We start from the raw sequence: 24,746 nt of genomic DNA, 5'->3' as shown, positions 1-24,746 counted from the left end.
TTCATTGTCCTCCTCTATGTCCCTGTAGCACCAATGACATAATAATAATGAAAAAATCTGTGTATTTTGGTTACCTTTTAAAATGGTCACTTTTCAAAGAAATTATTTGAGCCACAAGCCATTTGTATATACACTACCACATCACATAGCCCATATTAACGAGACAAATCCATCTAAGCACAATATACACTACATATAATCTATTAACCATTAAGTAAGCATTGAAGCTTGACTTGCTATAGCTTGACAATCCAAATTTAAGCTAAACTGAGTGGGAGGTTAAGGAAAAGACAAGAGAAGAGGGAAACAGAACAAGCTATGTTTTCAGCATTTTTTTTCAAGCAGAGCTGAGCTCTAGCTTTAGAGTCAAGTGAAGAAAGAACATTGAGTTAAAATGGGGCTCATGTGTGTGAGCCCCATGTGGGACAGGGAGGGTCCAACATAATTATTTTGGATCTACTCCAGTGCTTAGTACATGGTAAACACTTAATATATACCACAATTATTAAATGCTTACCCTGTGCCAAGCACTGTACTAAGAGCTTGGAAAAGTCCAATAAACAGCCATGGTCCCTGCCTTCAAAAAATTTACAATTTGTGACTTCTACAAATCTATTAATTACGCACTTAAGAACGCTTAAGTAATTTATGTTAATGTCTGTCTTCCTCTCTAGACTGTAAGGTCTTTGTGGGCAGGTAGCAAGTCTATCAACTCTTTTGTCTTGTACTCTCCCAAGTGCTGAGGACAGGGATCTGCACATATTGCACATTTAATAAATACCACTGACTGTCTGATAATAGGCTTAAATGGACAAATGGGGAAAAAAAGTATCAGCTCTCCTTCCTCCCCTGCACCCCAAAAAAACAAGAAAAGATGGGTGATTGTAGATGTTTGGGAAAGATTCAATGTGAACAACTGAGCCAGGGCAAATCTCTTTCTGTAGTAAGCAAAACCAGAACCTAGAAAAAAAAGTATTTAATAAAACTAGCTTTAAAATCAGCAGGCCCTAATGCTATGCATCCTAGGGAAATTGGAATTCTTAATTAGCAGTGGTCTGCCTAGGTATCAGATTTTAATGACAGTATTAATTCCATGTCAACAAAGGAGATGATCTTTCACGGATGAACCCGCAGAAAATTATGAATTGCTTTGCCACTACATGGACTTAAAATTAGTCGATGCCCAAGATGAAGTATTAGCCTGTATTTGACATAGCACTATACATTCCTTAATATACTTCATTCAGTATGGTAATTTTTTTTTTTTAAGAGTCAGAGTATCTTAAAAAAAGTGCATATTAGAAATTGGAATTTCTTGCCAATTTTTTTTTCAAATTTAACTTAAAAGGTATTAGTTTGGTTGTTTCTCACACCCTTCCTCCCTCCCTTACTCCCCCCACACTTCTCAGCTGGTTTACTTCAGAGGATAGGCTTCCAGCATTTTAGAAGTGACAGCTCAAGTGGTTGTTTTCCAATTCCTCCAGTTCTTAAGTGAAAAAAGGCTTTTGCTGAATTAATCGATCCTTCTTGGCACTAAACAAAGAAAACAAGTCCTGCTTAATTAGTGCTATTGTGCTGAATTTTCTTTCCTGACCTAGTTTTGAGACGAGGCACCTTCAATTAGGTTGATTTGGGCTTTTCTGTGCTTTGATTTTTATAAAAGGTAAATAATGAAATCTCTCCCCCTTTGCCTCCAAATGTGGGAGTGATAGACTAAAAGCATCCAAAGAGCTGGAAAATAATCAGTGAAATGGTGCACTGACATTGAATACAACCAAGGTTTTCTCCACGGAAAGCAAACTATTTTATGATAAAAAGAAAAAAGTGACTAGAGAGTTAAGAGTGGACCTCAGTGAAATTTATTTATAATTGATTCTGCTTTTTAGTACTTGGTTCAAAACTCTGTGGCAAAGGTCTACAGTGTGTTAGCTACATATCACATTTTCCTAAATATTACCTTCTAGTCCCTGTCTCGGGGAAAAGATGATGGAACCGATTCACATTTTACTTTTTAATAGATTAGAACAGAGTTTCTCACACAGGCACTCAGAGCGAGGGGGCGGGAGAATGAAGGAGACAGGACTCGGAGCAGGTCTCAGTATTAGCTGGGTGGAGGGAAGTGGACTAGAGTCTGGGTGGAGTGGCTTCTACCACTATTTTGGAATTACTCAGATATGGGGGAAGGGCAGGAAAATACACAGGTGCCTTTGTCCTCAGGAGGAACAGTAGATATCACATCACAGTGATGCATGGTGCATAAGTGAAAAATCCTTATGCAATTCTCTGAGACTAAATCTCTCAGCAGCCTCTAGGACTCACACTGTGGGTGCATCACATCTGCAGCTTTCAGCCTACCAGATATGAAGTTACGCCTGGCTACTAGGGCTGGACATGGGCATGACACTCCAGAGGATCAGCTCAGACAGGATAAGGTCAGGCCCCAGATTTTCAGTCTGGGCAGAGCTGAAAATGGAGGAGCAGTCAGTGTCGGGTTTCTAAAACAGTGAACAGGATTGGACAATTTCTTGAGCTATGTCACACAGGCCTTAAGCAAAGCAATGCATTTTGCATTTCCTTCTGGATTTACCAGTAAAAGAGTTGGAAAGCAGAATCTGGGATCCTTATTAAACATGCCCTTTTTTTGTTCTTTCCAGCTTAATCCTAGATACATGCAGACACTGTGACAAATAGTTTTAAGAGCTTGGGGACTAAAAGCGTAGTTTTAATCCTACTAGAGGTTACATGAGGACAAAAGGCTTGTTGTCCAGATAGTGAAATTCAAGGTTGGGCTTTGAGTTTCAAATCTCTACCCTGCTCAGCAAAATGAATCGTCCAAAACACAGGAAAAGATGTGTTAGTGAAAATAAAACGAATATAATTCCTAGTATGATGGTTAAAAAAAAGCACACAAACAAAACCTAAAGAAGTGTACTGCAACACCCCCTTTTGTAATTTTAAATTCTGGTTGTGTACCGTGACCTCCCTTTGACACCTCATGGTGAAGAAATATACCCATTTTCATCAAGAAAAACCAGGAATCATTCCAATTTTCAATTTTTCATGAATCCGGAAAATGACCTGGTCCACATTTGCTATTTTTTTCATTAATTCATACTCCAATACTGACTATAAATGGATTCCCCTCTCCAACTGATAGTCCAGAAACAGTGCCTCACTAGCAAAAATGTTCAGAGCAGCAGTTAGATTCTGGTCTATCTCTTCTCTGATCTTTTTATTGTCAGTAATGTGAACAATGTGAGAAATGCACTCAAAAAACCCCAGACAGTATCTGTTCCTTGCATCTCCTTTCAATTTAGTTTAATGATGCAATTTACAAAAATGGATACTGTAGTTCATTTAGAAGATTTCCTGTACTACAAGTATCACCAAACACGAAAATAGATCTGCAAAGTCCGACCCTTCTGCAGTTTGCTTTGGACCCGACTCATGGAAGGAAACTAGGGAATGTGGCTCATTACTGCCAAAGTTTTAGATGCTGCAGGGAACAGTCATAGCAATAGAAATAATATTTATTAAGCGCTTATTGTGCACAGAACATTGTATATACTCTACTAAGCTCTGGGAATGAGACAGGGTCCCTGATAAAGTATTTATAATAACAGTGCTATTTGTTAAGCACTTACTATATGCCAGGCACTGTTCTAAACTCTGCGGTAGATAGAAGATAATCAGGTTGGACACAGTCCCTATTCTACATAGGGCTCACAGTTTAAATCCCCATTTTACAGATGAGGGAACTGAGGTGCTGAGAAGTGACTTGCCCAAGGTCACAGCAGATAAGTGGCAGAGCCGCAATTAGAACCCAGGCCCTTCTGACTCGATTCCCTAGACCATGCTTTTTTTCACCTCAGCTCATTACTGCCATATTGGGGGCCAGAAACAAAGTCCAGCTTCTACATCAATGGGAGTTCTTGACATGTATTAGGAAAAGCTTAAAGAACCACCCTCACTACAGAAATGGCATGCTCTTTCCCGAAAGTAGGCAACAGACTGTGAGCCCTGTGGGGCAGGGACTGTGTCCAACATAATTAACTTGTATCTGCCTCAGAGCTTACAACAGTGTTTGATACGTAGTAAACGCTTAATCAATATCATAAAAAAATTCACATTTCCTTAATATTGGTATGTTGTCCCAGTCAAGACGCTAGGCTCTACAGCACACAACTCTTTATAAGTCAGATAGCGCATTTAAACTTTTTTCTATTTCTGTCCACGGTGGCTTAAAACGGAGTTGATGTTAAAAAAGATGGACTGTACAGGAAATGAAGAAAACTGAAATGAGACATGCACCTTGTGAATTCAGAACTTCAAGTAATTTGCTGAGAAAGAAATTGCACGCAAGGTGGGCGAGGAAAGAGAAGATGGATAACTTGTCAAATAAAAACCTGGCCTTGATTCCACCCCTTTTTCGGGTGTAACCAAGCACTGAGGGGTTAGAAATAAGTTAAGCGGGGTAGCAACATGCCACATGATACTGCTCTTCAAACTCACAGCATATAAAATGAAGCTTTGTGAATGCTGGATGAACACCGGAAACAATTAGCCTTTTTAATACCAGAAAATCTTAAAGAAGGAAGTGGTAAGATGATAGTGGCTTTCCTTCATGACCTTGACTTGAGGAATAATTTCATATAATTCGTTGTAAGGAATTATGTCAACTGAGAGTGAGAGTTCTCAGTTTTTGAGCGCTTTCCTTCATGACCTTGACTTGAGGAATAATTTCATGTAACTCGTAAGGAATTATGTCAACTGAGAGTGAGAGTTCTCAGTTTTTGAGCCCGAAAACTGGACTCAAATTGAAGTCAGTCACATCTTTCAAGATTCTAGTCTTCAGACATCCTAGGTTAAGTACACAAGGTTTCAGCAAAGCATTCTTGGACAGGTCAGGCATTCAGATACCACAAATGGAAATGCTTCTTGTTTCCTGAAACAAAAAACTAAACAATCCTTTAAATTTCAGTGTCCCTCAGTTTCCCACAAACACTAAAATGAACCCAAGAGGCCTATGGTCTTTCAGGTTTCCACGGGAAACTAGTGCCGTGATGACTTATCCTTTTGCTTTTGCTCCTGTATTTATTTCCTCTTTCTTGATATTGGCTATTCTCATTCTGCGTTGGTGAATGCTGAAGATTGGGGATTCTGTTTCGAGAGGCCTTTCATGCATGAGTCTCTGCAATGACTCATCTTAATAATCAATGCTTCCCACTGATCTTTTCTACTGGCCTGGAGTGGTACACGCTGCCAGCAGCCAAAGAGGAATGACTATTTTCTTTTATAGCTTTACGGACACAGGAAATTGTAGCCTGGTTGTGTTCTACTTTCCTCTCACATTGCCAGCTATGCTTGGGAAATTCTGCTTCAAAATGAATTCTTGGGAGGAAAGCTTCCCCAAGATAATCACAAAATAGTTGTCTTGAAAACAGTGTCCGAGAATTGACAGAGCATTTAACCAGGACATTAGCATAACATCCAGACTTTAACATAAATTAACCAAGGTGACAATGGGATGAAAACAGGATTTTAAATATTTAAAGTAGGGATAATAGCTCTCACTCAAGTGTTCATTCAAAACAGTCCTTAAAATATACACTAAATTCCTTACGTGCTACAGTTCAAGTTTTTATCCAATGTATTGAACAATCAAAAGTTAAGATTTTAAGTTGAGGAACATATCAAAGGATTTAACATTCTCTCTCTCCCCATAATGGGGGGAAAAGAGGGAAGATGCACTGATTAGATTCCACTCTAGTTTATGAGTTAATCACAATGTATTTTCAAGTAACCAAGTACTGGATATCATCACTGTGGCTTCTCGCTACTAATGGTTAATCAGTTTAGAAGTTTTTAGCTAAAATACAAACATCTGTCCAGGTTCACAAATTACATTCAAGAAAGGTTTTTACAAACTGTTCCCATAATGACCCAAGTCATTTTGGGGAGACAACGGGGACCTGGTGAAAAGACTTTGAGACTGGTGCATTTTTCTTTTTTTTAATGGTATTTGTGAAGCAATTACTATATGCCAATCACTGTACTAAGCATCGAGTAGATCCAAGTTCATCAGGTTGGGCACAGTCTCTGTTCCACACTGAGCTCACAGTTTAAGTTGGAGAGAGGAAGATTCAAACCCCATCTTACAGATGAGGTAACTGAGGCACAGAGAAAAGTTAAGTGACTTACCCAAGGTCACATAGGACGCAATTGGCAGAGTCAGGATTAGGCCCATCCTCTCAGGCCCATACTCTTTCCACTAGGCCATGTTGTCAATTCATGACACAAATGTGTTAAATTGATTTAAGTAGACTATAGCAGATTTAAGATGGAATAGTGGATTAATTTGCATCCATTTGGGTATTGAAAATGTTCATACAAATTTATTTTAGCAAACTAAATTATCTATTTTGTGAGGGGAAGCACGTTGGTTTGTAAAGGTGCTTCTCAAAAAAACGCTTCAAAACTCCCAAAACCTTGATTCTGATTTTTCCTCCTTCTGCTCTTAGGAATTTTGCTCCTCAATGTGAGAGAATACCAAATATGTGAGTAAAGCACAGCGAAAGAATGACATTGCAGTTAACCACTGAGTAAACACAGAAAGAAGTAATCCCGAGTTTACTTCAGTGGAGACATCAGGTCCACCATAACTCTCTCTAAGATCTATAATTAAACTGCCCTTCAACTTAACTTTTCCATACCTCATAAAATGTGGGAGCATTTAAAATATAAAATAAAATAATCACCATACTCTTCTAGCAGTTAGACCAGCTATGTAACTCCCACATCCACTTTAATTCCAGCAGAAGAAAGGACCTGTACATTCCTTCCCTAAAGACTGTGGCTTCCTAACAACTGCAGGCTTCAACTTGGAGTGACCACAGTTTGATTGTGTCTTGACCGCATCCTTCTCCCTCATTTTGGATTCACCCCCTCGGGTGGCCTCCAACTCAAAAGGTGGTGACAATTCAAAAAAGGGAGAGAGCGCTATCAGGTCTTCAAAAGTCTCTTCAACCTTCCACCTCGTCTCTCTAAGGTTCACGTTCTATTCATTCATTCATTCAATAGTATTTATTGAGCGCTTACTATGTGCAGAGCACTGTACTAAGCGCTTGGGATGAACAAGTCGGCAACAGATAGAGACAGTCCCTGCCGTTTGACGGGCTTACAGTCTAATCGGGGGAGACGGACAGACAAGAACAATGGCACTAAACAGCGTCAAGGGGAAGAACATCTCGTAAAAACAATGGCAACTAAATAGAATCAAGGCGATGTACAATTCATTAACAAAATAAATAGGGTAACGAAAATATATACAGTTGAGCGGACGAGTACGGTGCTGTGGGGATGGGAAGGGAGAGGTGGAGGAGCAGAGGGAAAAGGGGAAAATGAGGCTTTAGCTGCGGAGAGGTAAAGGGGGGATGGCAGAGGGAGTAGAGGGGGAAGAGGAGCTCAGTCTGGGAACGCCTCCTGGAGGAGGTGATTTTTAAGTAAGGTTTTGAAGAGGGAAAGAGAATCAGTTTGGCGGAGGTGAGGAGGGAGGGCGTTCCAGGACCGCGGGAGGACGTGACCCAGGGGTCGACGGCGGGATAGGCGAGACCGAGGGACGGTGAGGAGGTGGGCGGCAGAGGAGCGGAGTGTGCGGGGTGGGCGGTAGAAAGAGAGAAGGGAGGAGAGGTAGGAAGGGGCAAGGTGATGGAGAGCCTTGAAGCCTAGAGTGAGGAGTTTTTGTTTGGAGCGGAGGTCGATAGGCAACCACTGGAGTTGTTTAAGAAGGGGAGTGACAGGCCCAGATCGTTTCTGCAGGAAGATGAGCCGGGCAGCGGAGTGAAGAATAGACCGGAGCGGGGCGAGAGAGGAGGAAGGGAGGTCAGAGAGAAGGCTGACACAGTAGTCTAGCCGGGATATAACGAGAGCCCGTAATAGTAAGGTAGCCGTTTGGGTGGAGAGGAAAGGGCGGATCTTGGCGATATTGTAGAGGTGAAACCGGCAGGTCTTGGTAACGGATAGGATGTGTGGGGTGAACGAGAGGGACGAGTCAAGGATGACACCGAGATTGCGGGCCTGCGGGACGGGAAGGATGGTCGTGCCATCCACGGTAATAGAGAAGTCTGGGAGAGGACCGGGTTTGGGAGGGAAGATGAGGAGCTCAGTCTCGCTCATGTTGAGTTTTAGGTGGCGGGCCGACATCCAGGTGGAGACGTCCCGGAGGCAGGAGGAGATGCGAGCCCGAAGGGAGGGGGAGAGGACAGGGGCGGAGATGTAGATCTGCGTGTCATCTGCGTAGAGATGGTAGTCAAAGCCGTGAGAGCGGATGAGTTCACCGAGGGAGTGAGTGTAAATGGAGAACAGAAGAGGGCCAAGAACTGACCCTTGAGGAACTCCAACAGTTAAAGGATGGGAGGGGGAGGAGGCTCCAGCTTTGGAGACCGAGAATGATCGGCCAGAGAGGTAAGAGGAGAACCGGGAGAGGACAGAGTCCATGAAGCCAAGGTGAGATAAGGTATGGAGGAGGAGGGGATGGTCGACAGTGTCAAAGGCAGCAGAGAGGTCAAGGAGGATCAGAATGGAGTAGGAGCCATTGGATTTGGCAAGAAGGAGGTCATGGGTGACCTTAGAGAGAGCAGTCTCGGTAGAGTGGAGGGGACAGAAGCCAGATTGGAGGGGGTCTAGGGAGAATGGGTTCTATTTAGGTACCCATTCGGTGAGGAAAGAGAACAAACCCATAGCACTTATGTACATATCTATTTGTAATTGATTTTAACGTCTGCTTCTCCCCTCTAGCCTGTAAGGTCCCAGGCGTTTAGCAGAGTGCTCTGCTCACGGTAAGCATTCAATAAATACAATTGATCAATATATTAATATACACTAAAATCCAAACTCACTTGGGAAAAAACTGTTAGCCAGTCTTTCAAGTTGAATGAAATGCCAAAAATTACTATGTGAAATCTGCTGACTACACATATCAAGGATACATGACTTAAAACTGGTTTCTGAATTTGAAGAAAATGAGCAGCCCACAAACCCAGTGTAAATGTTATAAAGGACTGTCCATGTCCTATTAAGTCACCTCCATCTGCAAGTTTATGATCTAGTGAGGTGAGATGAGACTGAATATTTTTTTCTGTAACTGTTAGTGTATTATTTTATAACCGGCCTAGTGTTTAGCACATAGTAAGCACTTAATAAATGCCATTAAAAAAACCACAGATAAAGGTTGAAGGGGGAGGGTGCCGAGTGGGCAGACCTGCTAGTCAAACGGACCTGAGGCGGCTAGCCAAAATAAAAAAATTGGCTTTGAGGGAGGTTTTAAGCTCCCTTTAGACCATAACATCCTTGTGGGCAGGGAACACGTCTACCAACTGTTGTGTTGTATCCCAAGTCCTTAGTACAGTGCTCTGCATCTAGTAAGCGCTCAGTAAATACCATCGATTGGGGATGCACAAGGGCCCTTGGAGGTCCACTGAAGAACTCTACAAGGGGATGTGGCAATATGAGATGCAGGTGACAGTAAGAAAGGGAGAATATTTGTAATCATACAAAATGAGCTGGATCCTCTCTAATTCTGAAGATTATGTAGCTGTGGGTAATGATGCAGGAAACACGTACAAAACTCCACTATGTCGAACACCTTTGCCCTGTCAATCTGCAAATTAACATCATCTCCAAAATCTGACAGAATTTAGATGCAAGGGTGGAAAGGGGGTTGGGGGGAAGGGGTGTGTGTGTGTGTGCGAATGCAGATTTGGATTGGGAGGTTCCAAAACTAAATCTTTGGGAGACCGAGAATTGTTCAAAAGCTTCCTAAATGTGGTGGTGACCACATTATAATTCCTTTTTGCCATTCCCACATATTAAGCTAAAGAGGTTGCTGCCACCCCTTAAATCCTGGAGGTTTTCCATTTTGTTTTCTCTCCTATCGGGATAATTCCGATTAACTGTAGACCCCAGGAAAAGTAAGCAAGTACCTATTTTCAAGGTGACAATGTTTTGGGAATCTCTGACCTCTTATCCAACACACACTCACGGCACCCAAAACAGCTTCAAATCAGTTTTGCAAGGAGGATATTTGGTGTACCGTTTTCAATTTCAGGACTCTTGTCTAAATCCCTAAGGCTGGACTCCACATGCATACTGAAGAAGACATTTGATCAATTCAGTTAATTTGATCTGTGATTTCAGTCCAACTGGAAAAATCTGGTTAAGATAATCTCCATTGGATCTGAATGTTCTGTGCTATGCAGCAAATTAACCAATTTCCAACTTTTCTCTCTCGTTCTGTACAAGGGAGGGTAGACTTTATCCATATTTTAATTCACCATCTCTTCCTTCTGGCAAAACCTATCTGCATTTATTTGTGTCTGTCAGCTTTTAATACAAAGCCCATCATAACAAATAAAATGGAGTAGAAAATCATAATGTAGAGTTAACTTCAAGACACACATACACACACACACACACACACACACACACTGCAGATGAGACATTTATCTGGAAATGTTCACGTTAATTACAGGGCACAACATTAATGTATGAGAGCAACGTTAGGGTGACATCATTACCATCCATCATCGCTATCTGTGAGGCCTAAGAAAACAGAAATGGCTGACTCAACATCACACTGTTATTCAATCTCAGACAGATGGAGCACGTTTCAACATCTCCCCTTAGCTGAAAACTGGCTGTTCCAACTCACAATCATATTAATACCATCTATAGATCCCGCTTATTTTTGCTTCAATTAAAGGAAGGCATATGACCTACAAGCTCCATCTTGGCAAATTTTTCAGGGGACAGAAGGAGGTCAGTTTCTGCAATGAGTTTGATTTGGATGTTTAGCCATTAAAAGCTAAGTGAGAAGAATCAAATGGTAGAGGTGATTTGATTACCTTTATGGTGACTTCATGGGTAGACTTTTTAAACAAGTGAACTTTCAAACATCCAACCACATAAACAGCACAGCATCTGCCTGGAGGAGACCTTCCTAGTAATTCATGAGAAATGGGGAGAACTTATTAAAAACAAATACTATGATTTACTGTCTTAAGTTCCTTCCATCTCCCCACTTCCTAACCAGCCTCCCCGAAGAAGGATCAATCAAAAAATTGACTAGATCCCTTTTTTTGCAAATCCAGATAAACTGCAGTGACATCATACGTGACCCATCTATCTAAGGATGAATCAGTTTATCTCAGGGTTGAATCTGATCCAGCTGAATGCCATCTCAAGAGGATGCTGAGGGAGCAGGATGAGGGAGGGGGAGCTGAGACAGGACGAGGTGGCTGTGGATTAAAAACCCCAAATTTGCAGAATTTTAAATTCCATGCTACTAACAAATGTAGGTAGAGGACCTTACTGTGTATGGGGAGCACTGTACTAAGAACTTGGGAGAGCCCAATACAATAGACACGTCTGAGAGACAGACTATGGTTGTTTAGCTTACTGATTCATATTTCCAAATATGAACATCATGTCTAGAAAACTTGTAGAGGCAGAGGGTGAAGGAAGGGATGCAGGTCAGAGAGTGGGAACCGGTCAAGGATGTGCATTATTTTATTTAAAAAACCCCACCACTAAGAGGATTACTGAAAGCCAGTTGCCACAGTTTTTTAAACCCAAGTTTTAGTTCACTCTTTTTCAAAATAATCATAAACATATTCAAAAGAAAATCGTAATCCCCAGGGTAGTTTATGTAACCAACGTCGGCACCCCTAATCTCTCCAGCTATAGCAGAGCAGAATTCAATCACAATCATCCTTTTGTGTTTTACTGGAAAGCCATTTTCCAACTCTACAAATGAAAAAAGTGTGGAAATGAAGAGGACATTAGAAAATAATTCCGATTAAACTCCAAGGAAATAATTTTTGATAAATGCATGGAGAATAAGCAAAAATAATAATCTGTTTTCAGGATAAGAACCTCCATAATAAGCTTCTAAGCATAGCATGAGCTCCTTTTTTCATGGTGGTGGTGTAAAATGTGAAACCACAAGGAAACTAATGAAATCCTCATAAATATGAGCATGTTTCCTCTAAGATGAACTTTTCGACAAGGAGCTTCTTAAAAAAAATCAATTTAATTATTCAAAGACAGACATCACTTCAATTTTTGTATAAGAAAATCATCCTTCAAAACTTGTGAAGATGATAGGCTCCCTTAAAGGTGGGGATTGTTTTGTACCCCTATTTTAGCTGTCTTTCTGTAGTGGTGTTCTATAAATCCTTTTGATTAATGGGACCCAAAGTGAATCTTATATCTTGCAGGGCTAGAAAGATGTGCTTATCTTTCCACTTGTGAGGTATTTGTGCCAATACTGTTACAAATAACTGTGGAATTTGTAAGAGTTTACTATGTGCCAAGCACTGTGCTAAGTGCTGGGGAAGATACAATTCAATACTATACATATTTCTGTCCACACGGGTCTCAGAGTGTAGGGGGAAGGTGATTGATAGCTGGTACCACTCGAATGTAAGCTCCTTCACTAGAATATAAGCTCCTTGCGGGCAGGGTCTCTACCAATTCTATTGTACTCTTCCAAGTCCAAGTACAGTAATAATAATAATGATGGTATTTGTTTAGCGCTTACTATGTGCCAAGCACGTTCTAAGCGCTGGGGGAGATACAAGGTAATCAGATTGTCCCAAGTGGGGCTCACAGTCTTCATCTCCATTTTACAGAGGAGGTAACTGAGCCACAGAGAAGTTAAGTGAGTTGCCCAAAGTTACACATCAGACAAGTGGCAGAGGCGGAATTAGAACCCATGACCTCTGACTTCCGAGACCGTGCTCTTTCCGCTAAGCCACGCTGCTGTACTCTGCACCCAGTAAGGTCTGAAAAAATACCACTGATTGATGGATGGCTCAATACGTCCACAGTAACAGCATATTTTAGGTTCTGAGGCAGACAGGACCTGACTGGTTTTAAACTTTCACAAGCACAACAAATAAAAACCAACCAAAAAAAAGGTACACTACCGAGTTAGTTCTTTAAATGAAGTGAATTTATGGTCACTTTAGACCTCAATGGACAATCAGGAATTGAGTATCAAGCAGCCCTGACAGAAAGATTGGTAGCCAAAAACACTTACGGTGTTTAACATAAAATTTAGACCATCTGAAGGTTTGAAAGTAGTCACAAAATCTGGCTCTATTTTAAACTATGTTCCATTATGTGCAAACCACTACTTATTCTTCTGTTTATCCTTATGCAGTTGGTAACTAGTATTCCCCTTTGTCCAGAAACCCTTTGAAGGCTATGTTGAGATATAAGGCATTAGCTTTGTTACAGTGGATAAAAAAGGGGCCGGAAGTCAGAAGAACCTGGGTTCTAATCCCAGCTCTGCCACTTCTCTGCTTTGTGACCTTGGGCAAGTCACTTCATTTAACTGGGCCTCAGTTCCCTCATCAGTAATATGGGGATTATGACTATGAGTCCTATATGGGACAAGGAACGTATCCAATTGGATTATCCTGTATCTACCCCAGGGTTTAGAATAGTGCCTGGTACAGAGTAAACTCTTAAATGACAGAATTATTATTATTGTTTTTGTGCACCTGTTCCAAGAGACCACTTTAAAGCACCAGCTTTGGGAAAATCATTGCTAACACTTGTGGTCTGATGTATTAAGAAACAGTAGATTGGTAACATAGTTTATAGCTACTTTTCAGGCATTTTTACCCATATATCCTGATTCATTCTTATAAATACTAAAATTGGATTTTGAGTTTAGCATGTGAAACCTATGGGAGTCCAAATTACATGTTTTATCATAATATATTTCAATTAAAGAAGAAATCGAAACTGCCAAGTTGTTATTTTTTAAAGAGAGAGGAAAACTTGTCTCCTGATCAAGGATGGCCATTTGTTATGAGAAATAAGAAACCGAATTTCTGTACTGAGCCTGGATGGAAATCACATATCAAAAAGAAATAAATCCCATCTCCTGATTTAGTTGGTGGAGCTCAGCTTATTCAAACCAATTTAACAGGGACTAAATCAAATTCATTTTTACAGATTTGTCCTACATTTACTAATTTCTTCTGTAGGCTGTACAGTGCTCATTACACAGTTGTACTGCTCCCTGAAGGAAAAAAAACCAACTTGGGTAAAGTCACTTTTCCCTTTTCATTATGCTCAATGAATTCTCTGAATTCCTATTTTGGAAAGCCCACAGATCCAGCAATTTGAGAACTTGCCTCTCATCTGCTACCAAGGGATGGGGTTGCAATTTTAAAGATGTTCCTGGCTTAACATTTCCTTCTGTTGGCTTCTCCCAGCTGCCCCAATCTCTCAGAGTAAAACACCAGGATAATTCATTTCACTTGGTGGAGTGTCATCGGTTTATGGAAAAAAAAAAATCTTGTTTAGAGCATTCCACTCTGGCAGTTTCTAAGTTTGGCTACTTCACCCAGTTTATTTGCAGATACTTTGCCACTCCTTCCAAAAAAATGATAATGTTTAAAAGATATTTAAATCATAGCCTAAAAATCTTTGTAACATGTCACTCTAACATGGATTTAAAAAAAATGGTAAACTGATAATGAAATGTAGGTGCAATAAATCCTGATTCAGAGTTTGTTCCTGAGCACAAGCATTTGTGATTTGAAACTCTTAAGACATTCCTTGATGAATGCTACCCCTGCATCTATGCAATGATTAGCATGCCTTCAAAAGAAAATAATTCCTTTTATTACTAGAATATACTGAGTTTCACTTTAAGTCAAATAAATGAGGAGTCCATGCTCTTAATAACAATAATAATAATAATAATGATGATGGCATTTGTTAAGCGCTTATCATGTACCAGGCACTGTTCTAAGTACTGGAGTAGATACATGGTAATTGGGGTGGACACAGTCCCTGTCCCACATAGACCTCACAATCTCAATTCCCATTTCCCATTCCATGAGGAAACTGAGGAACAGAGAAGTTACGTGACTTGCCCAAGGACACATAGCAGGAAAGTGGAGGAGTCAGGATTAGAAGCCAGGTTTTTCTAACTCCCAGGCTTGTGATCTATCCACTAGACCACACTGCTTTCACAGAAGATTTTATGTAATTACTGTTCATCTATGATCTTTCATGCATTTTTAAAAACAGATGTGTAAGATCTTAAAAGATATTCCCTGTGAACTCTGGTATTTGACACGGGCAGCGGGGCTATAAGTTCCTTGAGGGCAAGGATCATGTTTATTGTAATTTCCCAAGTAGCTTAGTCCAGTGCTCTGCACACAGTAAGTAATCAGTAAATACCACTGTTTAATTGTTTGAATCAGTCTAGCATTGCAGAAGTTACTAATTAAACTTGTCTACTTGGAGAAATTCAGCAAGTTCTTTAAAGTTACTTGAAGCAACTCTCGTCATCTGAATCCGAGTTCAAAATGCCTCATAGGCCCATTCACCACTGGAGTGAAGCAGGTCTGTAATGAGAGCCCTGGAAATTGGCATCCAAATAAACTTCCATGCACCAGAAAACTCCTGCAACACAAAAGACTGTGCCCACAGTTAGAGTGTTTGAGATAACCTATATGGTGCTCCCCAAACAATGTAGCTAATGGATAGCTTACAGTCCTGAGAGTCAGAAGGATCTGGCTTCTAATCCTAGCTCTGCCATTTGTCTGCTGTGTGACCTTGGACCAGTCACTTAACGTCTCTGGGGCTCAGCTACCTCTTCTGTAAAATGGGGATTAAGACTGTGAGCCCCACGTGGGGCAGGGACTACATCCAACCTGATTAGTTTTATCTAGCCAGCACCCAGTACAGTGCCTGGGAAAGTGAGAGCTGAACAAATACCATAAAAACCAAACAAATCAAAAACCCTCCAGGAGCCGCCATGCAGAGAAGGCTGCCCTGAAGCACCTAGAGTTTTATAGGCAACTCTGCATAGTCTACACCTTGATAGGGACTCAGAATAAATCAGAATAAAGACTGAGGTTAGCCACTAGTTGAGAGAATCCCTAAATTATCATCAACATCATTCATTCATTCATTCAATAGTATTTACTGAGCGCTTATTATGTGCAGAGCACTGTCCTAAGCGCTTAGAATGTACAAATCGGTAACAGAGAGAGACAGTCCCTGCCCTTTGACGGGCTTACAGTCTAATCGGGGGAATCATGAAAACTGTGGTATTGATTAAGCTCCTACAACTAAGTACATCTTAAAATAACCGAGGATTTTCATTCGTGGTTCAGAGCCCAGGGCCATCGCAGGTTTCTGCTACCTTACCGGCACATAACTGGGTGGTGTCGCTTAAGTGTCGGTATGGTTTGTATGGTTTTAATGGATGCTTAGTATGAGTGGCAGGAAAAGTTGCACTGTCTGATTAAACTGCCCTAATACTTTCCCTGAACTCCTTCCAGCTCCAAGGATTTGACATCCTGCTATTTTGCTAATTTGGATGTAACAGTTCTGTTGCATTAACTGAAGCATAAGCTCTTTGTGGGCAGGGTAAGTAGGTGCACTTAATAGGTACTTAATCTATTCTATTACTACTACTGTTAGAAAATGATTAGGCTAATAATTATTGGACATACTTGCAGAACGTGAATATTATTACCTGATAATTTTCAACGGCAGGACTCAGTACAGCGGTTGGCACATAGGAAGCGCTTAACTGATACCACAATGGGTGGGTTTTTACTGTATTTTGCTCCTAACAACACAAAAGCACGTAGCGACTTACTTAAATATTTCATGGTTGTTCATTTGATACTTTGTAGTCTTACAGTGCACTCAAAAATGTCAAAACAGTTTCTTACAAACTCTGTTGCAATGTATTATTTCCAGTTTTATCAATAAGCTTTTTAAAATTCCAGTTAGTAAACCAGCAGAGTACAAATACGATTCATCATTTTGCTTTTCTCTCCTCCTTTTTTTTTTTTTTTTTAAAGATTTCAGTAAAGATTTCTAAGCTGAGCAAAACATGCTAATAAACCAGCAGATTGAGTTTCAAACTCTTCCTTTAAGCATTACAGAAATAGATGATGCTTGTTAGTTCTTCCTTTTGACAGAGCCTTGTTTAGCGTCTCTGCTTTTAGGATGATAAAAACTAAAGTGTTTGATCAGAGGCTATTTTTTTATGGAACTGGATGGGAATTCAAGGGGAATGACCATCATCTCTCTCTAATAAAGTAATAACTGACATGTTGAAGTTCTAATAACATCAAAGAAAAAATTCATTTTCCAGATACAGTCTTAGAACAAAGCCCTATTCACATCGCAGTGTTTTGGTTGGCTTTTTGATGACTGCACTCATGATCACTGCAGAGATTGTCAACAGAGTATCGGCACTGAGTAAAAAGTGGAACATCTAATTACGTCCTACAAAAATACCTTTGATGAGGTTGACTCAATCAGCAGACTAAGGGGAGGGCAGTGTGTATGGTGATGTCAGGATCAGAGTTCAGAACGCAACTGCCGTCTTCCACTCCAGTCCTGACTGGATAGAGGAGTGAAGGTTGCTGAGAAAACATGTGCTTGAAACCGGAGGTCAGATGAGGGAACTCCTCCTGCAACCAGTCTGGCCGATCCTAGCCATGTGGATGAGCTCAGTGAGAAACCTTGACCATTCCAAGGCAAAGCGCCAGGCATTTTATGTTCCAACCAACTGGATTCCCTCCAGCATTGTCTACATAGCCCCAAAAGGAGAAACTCACGCACAGGGCAGATGGGAGTGGCAGTGGGTGAGGGAAGCCCCACTCGAGGTTATTCCTATTAAAAGAACTATATACCATTAGAGATATGTATGCCAGTTGTGTACGGGCTTCAGAGCGGTCCCTATGTTGATGGGAGATGGAGAAGGGGTTGATGGGAGATGGAGAAACCCAATTCAATTTTCATATCTACCATCAACAGGAGAAGCAGCATGGCCTGCCAATCAGAAGGACCTGGGATCTAATTCCAGCTCTGCCAATTCCTTGCTGTGTGACCTTGGGTAAGTCGCTTGAATTCTCGGTGCCTCAGTTTCCTCAACTATAAAATGGAGATATCTGTTCTGCTTCAGACTGTGAACCCCATTCAGTACAGAGACTGTGTCCAACATAATTTATTTGTACCCATCCCAGTCCATAGAACAGTATTTGATACAGTTAAATGCTTAACAAACACAACAAAAACAAACACCTTCTTCCTAGAGCCAGCTCAGGTAATTGGTTTTTGCTTGCTACTCTTTTAGACTGGAAACTCCTAAAAAATAATAATACTTGTGATATTTAATAGTTTGCTATAAGCCAAGCTTCTGTCCTAGAGATAGGCACAAATTAATCAGGTCAGACACAATCCCTGTCCCATTTGGGGCTCACTGTCTAGCTGAGAGGAAGAGGGATATCTAATCCCCATTTAACAGACAAGAAAACACACAATTAGAATTTCAGTGACTGGTCCAAGGTCACACAGCAGGCAAGTGGCCTAGGAGGGATTAGAATGCAGGTTCTCTGATTCCCAGGCCTCTGCTCTTTCCACTAGGCCAGACTTCTTTTTGAGGGCATCCTATAGGACATCTTTTCCTTCTAGTGGAATATTCCACATGTGCTAGTATAGATAAAACTGACTGTTCTATTTTTAGGCTTCACAAAAGCATTTGTTACCATAGTATATCTCGGTTATGCAAACGTTTGACTGTTAAAAAGGAGAAACAGCATGGCCTATTGTATAGAGTACGGGCCTGGAAGTCAGAAGGCTCTGGATTCTAATCCTGGCTCCACCACTTCCTTGCTGTGTGATCTTGGGCAGGTCACAACTTCTCTGTGCCTCAGTTAATAATAATAATGCTGGTATTTGTTAAGCACTTACTATATGCCGAGCACTGTTCTAAGCGCTGGGATAGACATAGGGGAATCAGGTTGTCCCATGTGGGGCTCACAGTCTTCATCCCCATTTTACAGATGAGGTAACTGAGGCACCGAGAAGTCAAGTGACTTGCCCAAAGTCACACAGCGGACAAGTGGCCGAATGGGGATTCAAACCCATGACATCTGACTCCAAAGCCCGTGCTCTTTCCACTGAGCCATACCTCATCTGTAAGGGGGGATTTAGACTGTGAGCCCCATGGGGGATAGGGACTGCGTCCAACCTTATTAGCTTATATCTACCCCAGCGTTTAGAACAGTGCCTGGCAATCAATCAATTCTATTTATCGAGCCCTTACTGTGTGCAAAGCACTGTTCTTAGTGCTTGGAAGTAGGTGCTTAAATGCCACAAGACATACATATGTATATGTGTGTGTGTGTGTGTGAGAGAGAGAGAGAGATGGCATTTAAGTGCTTACTCTTTTATATACATGTATAATACACACACACACACACGCACATATGTATCTGAAAAAGTGTATCAGGATCCCGAGAATACTCCATCATGGAGTATTTCTCTGTCCTCCTACCTCACCTCTTTCATCTCCTACAACAACCCAGCCTACACACTTCACTCCTCTAACATCAACTTACCCACTGTACCTCAATCTCCTCTATCTCACCTACCTCTAGGCAACGTCCTACCTCTGGCCTGGAACTCTCTTCCCCTTCACATCCAACAGACATTGACTGTCCCTGCCTTCAAAGTCCTATTAATGGTACATCTCTTCCGAGAGGCCTTCCCCTACTTTTAAACCCTCACTTCTCTCACTCCCTCCTGTATCGCCCCTGGACTTAGGTTTGCACCCTTTATTGATCCACACCCTCAGCCTCATTGCACTTACATACATAGCTGTAATTAATTAATTAATTACTATTAATGTCCGTCTCTCCCTCTAGATTGTAAGCTCAATGGAGGTAAGGAATAAGTCTACCAATTCTGTTATACTGTACTCTACCAGGTGCTTGGCACAGTGCTCTGCACACAGTAAGCAGTCGATACATGTGTTTGATGGACTGAATAATGGTAGTCCTATCAGAATTGAGGGTTTAGAATATTCTACCTCGACAGCTGGATGAATGTTTTATTTACGGAGGTCAATTCCTCAAGATGTTTAGTGTACCACCTCTGTCACCCAAATAAGGATTTATTTGTCCACCTTCCAACATCTCGTACATTCTCCACCATCTCTGCCAGACTTCCTTACTTCTTAATTTTTTGCATTCTAGGAATGTTTCTGCTTCAAGAACCACCCAGATCATATGCCTCATTATTTTGCTAATGTTTTTTCCAAAAAGGAGAATTTCTGTTATTATGGAAGTTGTATCCCAGAATAGTATCCAATGGCTATTTTCTTCCATGTTTTTGGGTTCGAATTTATAATTTAGCTGTAGTGAAGGCAGGAACATGGTTAGAAGCTAAGTGACCAGAGTCTCAGCTGACATCATCATCCACAACTGGCGCTAAGCAAGTTAGTATGTTCTTACTGTGACCAGTGTAAAAATTGTTTGGATGTTGACTAGCCGCCACTAACCCTCATTTAACAGCAACGCTTTCTTCAGCCAAAGTCGAGTCAGTTTTAGCTTTCTAATTTAGGCAAAGCTGATGCAGCTAGGTAAAAAGCAAATCCTCAAACAAGGAGGCACCACGATGAATGGCTGGAAGACACCAGCCCTAGAGAGACCATTCAAAATAGCGTCCACCTCCTTAACGGCAGAGGGTTCGACAGCCTCCCCAACTGCCAGGCACAGAACTGACAACGGCATCACCTTAACCATCTTTACATGCACCCAATTTGGGAGGAAGTGCTAGCAGCCACATGCACATCAAATCTCACCAACAGCCTCACCTTCCAACCACAAAAGGATAGCTAAATGTGTACATTATTAAGAGTAATTTGAAACTAAAGAACTGTGTCTGTTGAATGCACACAATGGACTAGTCATTGAGCAGGACACCTATGAGATTGGGTCCCTGATTCCCATGGCTCCTGAATCTGGAAATCTGAGCAAATGCAGGGGAAGTGTGACATAATGGTTACGGCTGTCTTTAAGCTATTACTTTCACTGCGATAATAGTATCAAGAACTAGGACAGTTCAGCTTGAGCCACTATCCGCTGGGGACCAGATTCAGGCCACAGTCTCTACTTCTCCTTTCTTACCCATCTATAAAACTGCTATTCAGGGGAGAAGATATCATGAATTAATTGGTCCATCAGCATCTCAGCTCTTTTGCTTTTTCTCCTGGACTGTCCAGAGATGAGGTATTACCATCAGTTACATGCTCTCTACTACGGTTCTGGGCAAAACTTCGGAAGTAACTCTGAAAAATAACTGCCAGTCTTTTCCCCGAAACAAAATCTTTTTCACATGGGAACAATGTTTTGTGCCCTTTCCAAATGATAAACAGTTGCAATATTTTCGGTCAGTTCCTGAAGGACAATCTTCGGTGGCTTCATGAAAAGGGATTACAGGACAAACTGCTTTGCACTGTAGCTAAACTTGGCACAACTCTGCAAAATTTGAAGTTTCTTAAAATTATAAAAGGTTTCCTAAAAAATAGACACATGGACTTGGTTAAATATATTGGCAATATGTCATGGCGAATGATTTGGCTCTATAACTTTTTCACTGGCTTACAATTTGGTATTTTAATTTCCACCTTCGGCACTTTCACAAGGAAGTGAGAGGGGCCGGAAAGGAAACTGCATCACAAACTTCAATCAGACTCAATGCAAAACATGTAGCCAGTTTCCCTAGTAGCCAATTGTAAGAGAAATATTTCAGTCACATTTCAACCAACACAAATGACTTGGATTGTAGGCAAGGCAACACATCTGTTTAACATATTATGCTAATTAATGTGCACATTTTAGCCAGATTTCCCCCTTACATGAACCACTTCCTGAGACTAACATGGGTATTTTACATAGTTGTGATAATTTTTTCAGACCACTACTATTTATTGCATCAAAGCACACATCTGCTAAATCAAACAATGTTAATTATTGAGCACTGGGTGTAGGGCACTGTACTAAATGCCTGGAAGAGTATAATACAATAAGTGGTAGGCATGATCCATACTCACAAGAAACTTACAGTCCAGAGAGAGAAAGACATTGAAATAAATTATAGATAGGGGGAATGGCAGAGTATAATGGTATGAACACAAGTGCTGCTGGACTGAGGGTGGGGTGAATATCAAGTGGTCAAAGGGTACAGATTCAACGAGACAGAGAGTAGGGAAAACTTGAGGTAAGTCGGGGAAGGCCTCTTGGAGGAGATATGATTTTAGGAGGGCCTTGAAACACACAGTAAGCTCTCAATAAATACCATTACTTGACTGATTAATTCAAGGCGAGGAGCATGGTGGTCTGTTGGACATGAAGGGGGAGGGAGCTCCAGACCAGAAAGAGGACGTGGGCAAGGAATTGGTGGAAAGATAGACAAGATTTAATGTACAGTGAATAGGTTGGTGTTAGAGGAGTGAAATGGGTGGGCTAAATGATCTCTTATTAGCCTCGCTAGTTAACACAGTTTCCAACAATGCTTAACAAATCTCAGGGCAAAAATGGCTTGGAAAATGCTTTTGGATGATGCCGATGCAGGAAAAGAAAAAAATACTGAATTTTTCAATAATTCCAGGGTTACATCCTTAATGAACTGTGCACTAGGGAAAACTCCTGCTAGCGTAAGTGCGTCATTACCAGGGCTGCACGTATACTTAAAGCCATTTCTTCCAACATCACGATCATATTTTAGCCAGATAGATGTGCTATTGGAAGGATGTTCCTTAATTCCCTAATGGCATTCTAGGCAAAACTTGCAATGAAAAGCCCTATGAGGCAAGAACTGGGTTCATCATCAAAAGGAGAAAATTATTCTGCTGATTCAGACCAACAGCCCGTCTAGCCTAGTGCTCTGTCTCTGATAACATCATCAAACGACACTTGGAGAAAGTATGGTTCTTGATAACCATCCACCAAATCTTCTTACATACCTAATTTTTTTCCTCCAATAGCCCACTAGAGATTTTATTCCTAAACAGCTCATCAAGTGCTTTTCACAGTGCTCCACACAAAATATGTGCTCAATAAATAATGGTATTCAGAATTGATAAATTTATCTTGACTCTTCTTGAACCTACTGAAATTTCCTGCTTGCACAATGTTATGTGGTAAGGAACTGAGCGTAAGCAATGGGTGAAGAGTATGTCCCATTTATTCACTTTGGATCAATGAGATTTAAGCTTGGACAAGTGGTCCCTTACTCCTGGTGCTGTGAGATTGAGAGAGCAACCATTCTGGGTTCACCCTCTGTACCTCTTCAGACTGAAGAGTCCTAAAAAGTTTTTGTTTCTGGTTCCCTTAGAGTGCTCTGTAGTTAATAAATATCACCTATGATAAATTAATCTGTTCATGTTCTCTTTCTTTGTAAAGTGACCCACCTTCTTGTCTACGTGAATTATCCTTTTCTGAATTGTTTTTTTCAGCTTTCTGATGCCTTTCCTGAGACAGGGCAACCAGAGCTGCACAACTTCTCCCAGAAGAATGGTAACTATACTTTCTCTTTTGTGTTCACTAGCCTAGATGATGATAAGGGTATTTGTTAAGATTTTACTAAGTGTCAAAACCTGTTCAAAATGATGGGGGAGATTCAAAGTGATCCGGTCAGACAGTCCCTGTTTCAGATGGAGCTCACGTCTAAGTAGGAGGAACATTGTAGTACATCCTCATTTTACAAATGAGGAAATTGAGGCACGGAGAAGTGTAATGACTTACCCAAGGTCACACTGCAGGCAAGTGGCACAGTTGGTATAGGACCCAGGTCCTCTGTCTTTCAGCCCTGGGCTCCATCCACTAGGCCATACTGCTTCATTAATGACACCCAGGCTATCATTAGCATTTCGGATAGTTGCCAGTGGTCACCAAGAGTAGTAGTAATAACGATAATGATATGAGTCACAGTAATAGGAATAAATACAATTGACTGATAGTAATATTGTTAGTACCGGTACAGTAGGAGTAGAAATCACCATAGTAATAGTGAGATGTGATATGAGTAATCGTAGTAATATTGCTAGTAGTTGTAACAGAAGCAGTAATAACATAAATAATAGCCATAGTAGTAATACTGCTAGTTCTAGTAGCAATGAAGCAACGTGGCCCAATGGATTGAGCACAGTCCTCGGATTCAGAGGACATGGGTTGTAAACCCAGCCCTGCCATCTGTCTGCTGCGTGACCTTGGGCAAGTCACTTGGCTTCTCCGTGCCTCAGTTTTCTCATCTGTAAAATGGGGTTTAAGACTGGGACAGGGACTGTGTCCAACCCAATTTTCTTGTATCTACCCCAGTGCTCAGCACATAGTAAGCTCTTAAATACCATTATTAATGATGCTTATTTAGGATAAGTGGGTCAAGGATAATTTTCTACAGCAACAGTTCACTTCTTCAAGGTAAAAATTTGTAAATGCTGAGCAGGATTGCCATGAGTGGTTTGGGATGGAGAATCTGCTGTAATCAATATTCACCCTGGGGCAAAGGGGAAGGGGGAAAGTGAGCAGGCCTGGGGTTCACTCCAAGGTCCCAGGGCCTTGGAACTGGAGGGAACCCAAGCCCCAACCACCACAGTCCACGACTCCAAGAGCCACTGAGGCCCAGAGAAGTGAAGTGACTTGCCTCAGGTCACACAGCAGTCACATGGAAGAGCCCGGCTTAGGACCCGTGACTTTTTGACTCAGGTCTGTGTCTACCCACTACACCATGCTGCTTTTCAGTTGCCTGCTGGGTGACCATGGGCAAGTCACTCCAAATCTGTGTTCAGTTTCTGCCGCTGTCAAAATGGAGATTCGATACCTGTTCTCCCTACTACTTAGACTGTGAAC

The 24,746-nt window shown here is 41.3% G+C and overlaps 1 protein-coding gene across 4 annotated transcripts in view; it reads right to left on the bottom strand.

Moving 5' to 3' along the window:
- The window catches only part of TBL1X (transducin beta like 1 X-linked), a 192,127-nt gene that overhangs the window by 56,294 nt on the left and 111,087 nt on the right, over nt 1-24,746 (bottom strand). Inside the window, exon 3 of one of the 4 annotated variants that reach the window (XM_029079768.2) lies at nt 10,902-10,996. The exons of the other annotated variants lie outside the window; for them this stretch is intronic. The gene's annotated coding sequence lies outside the window, so the exon portion shown is untranslated. The remainder of the gene's footprint in view (nt 1-10,901; nt 10,997-24,746) is intronic. 4 annotated transcript variants of the gene reach the window in all.

The sequence above is a fragment of the Ornithorhynchus anatinus genome, chromosome 15 (genome assembly GCF_004115215.2).
Source record: "Ornithorhynchus anatinus isolate Pmale09 chromosome 15, mOrnAna1.pri.v4, whole genome shotgun sequence".
Taxonomy (NCBI): domain Eukaryota; kingdom Metazoa; phylum Chordata; class Mammalia; order Monotremata; family Ornithorhynchidae; genus Ornithorhynchus; species Ornithorhynchus anatinus.
The sequence above is the reverse complement of the archived record's forward strand: the minus strand, read 5'-3'. Positions and strand labels throughout refer to the sequence as shown.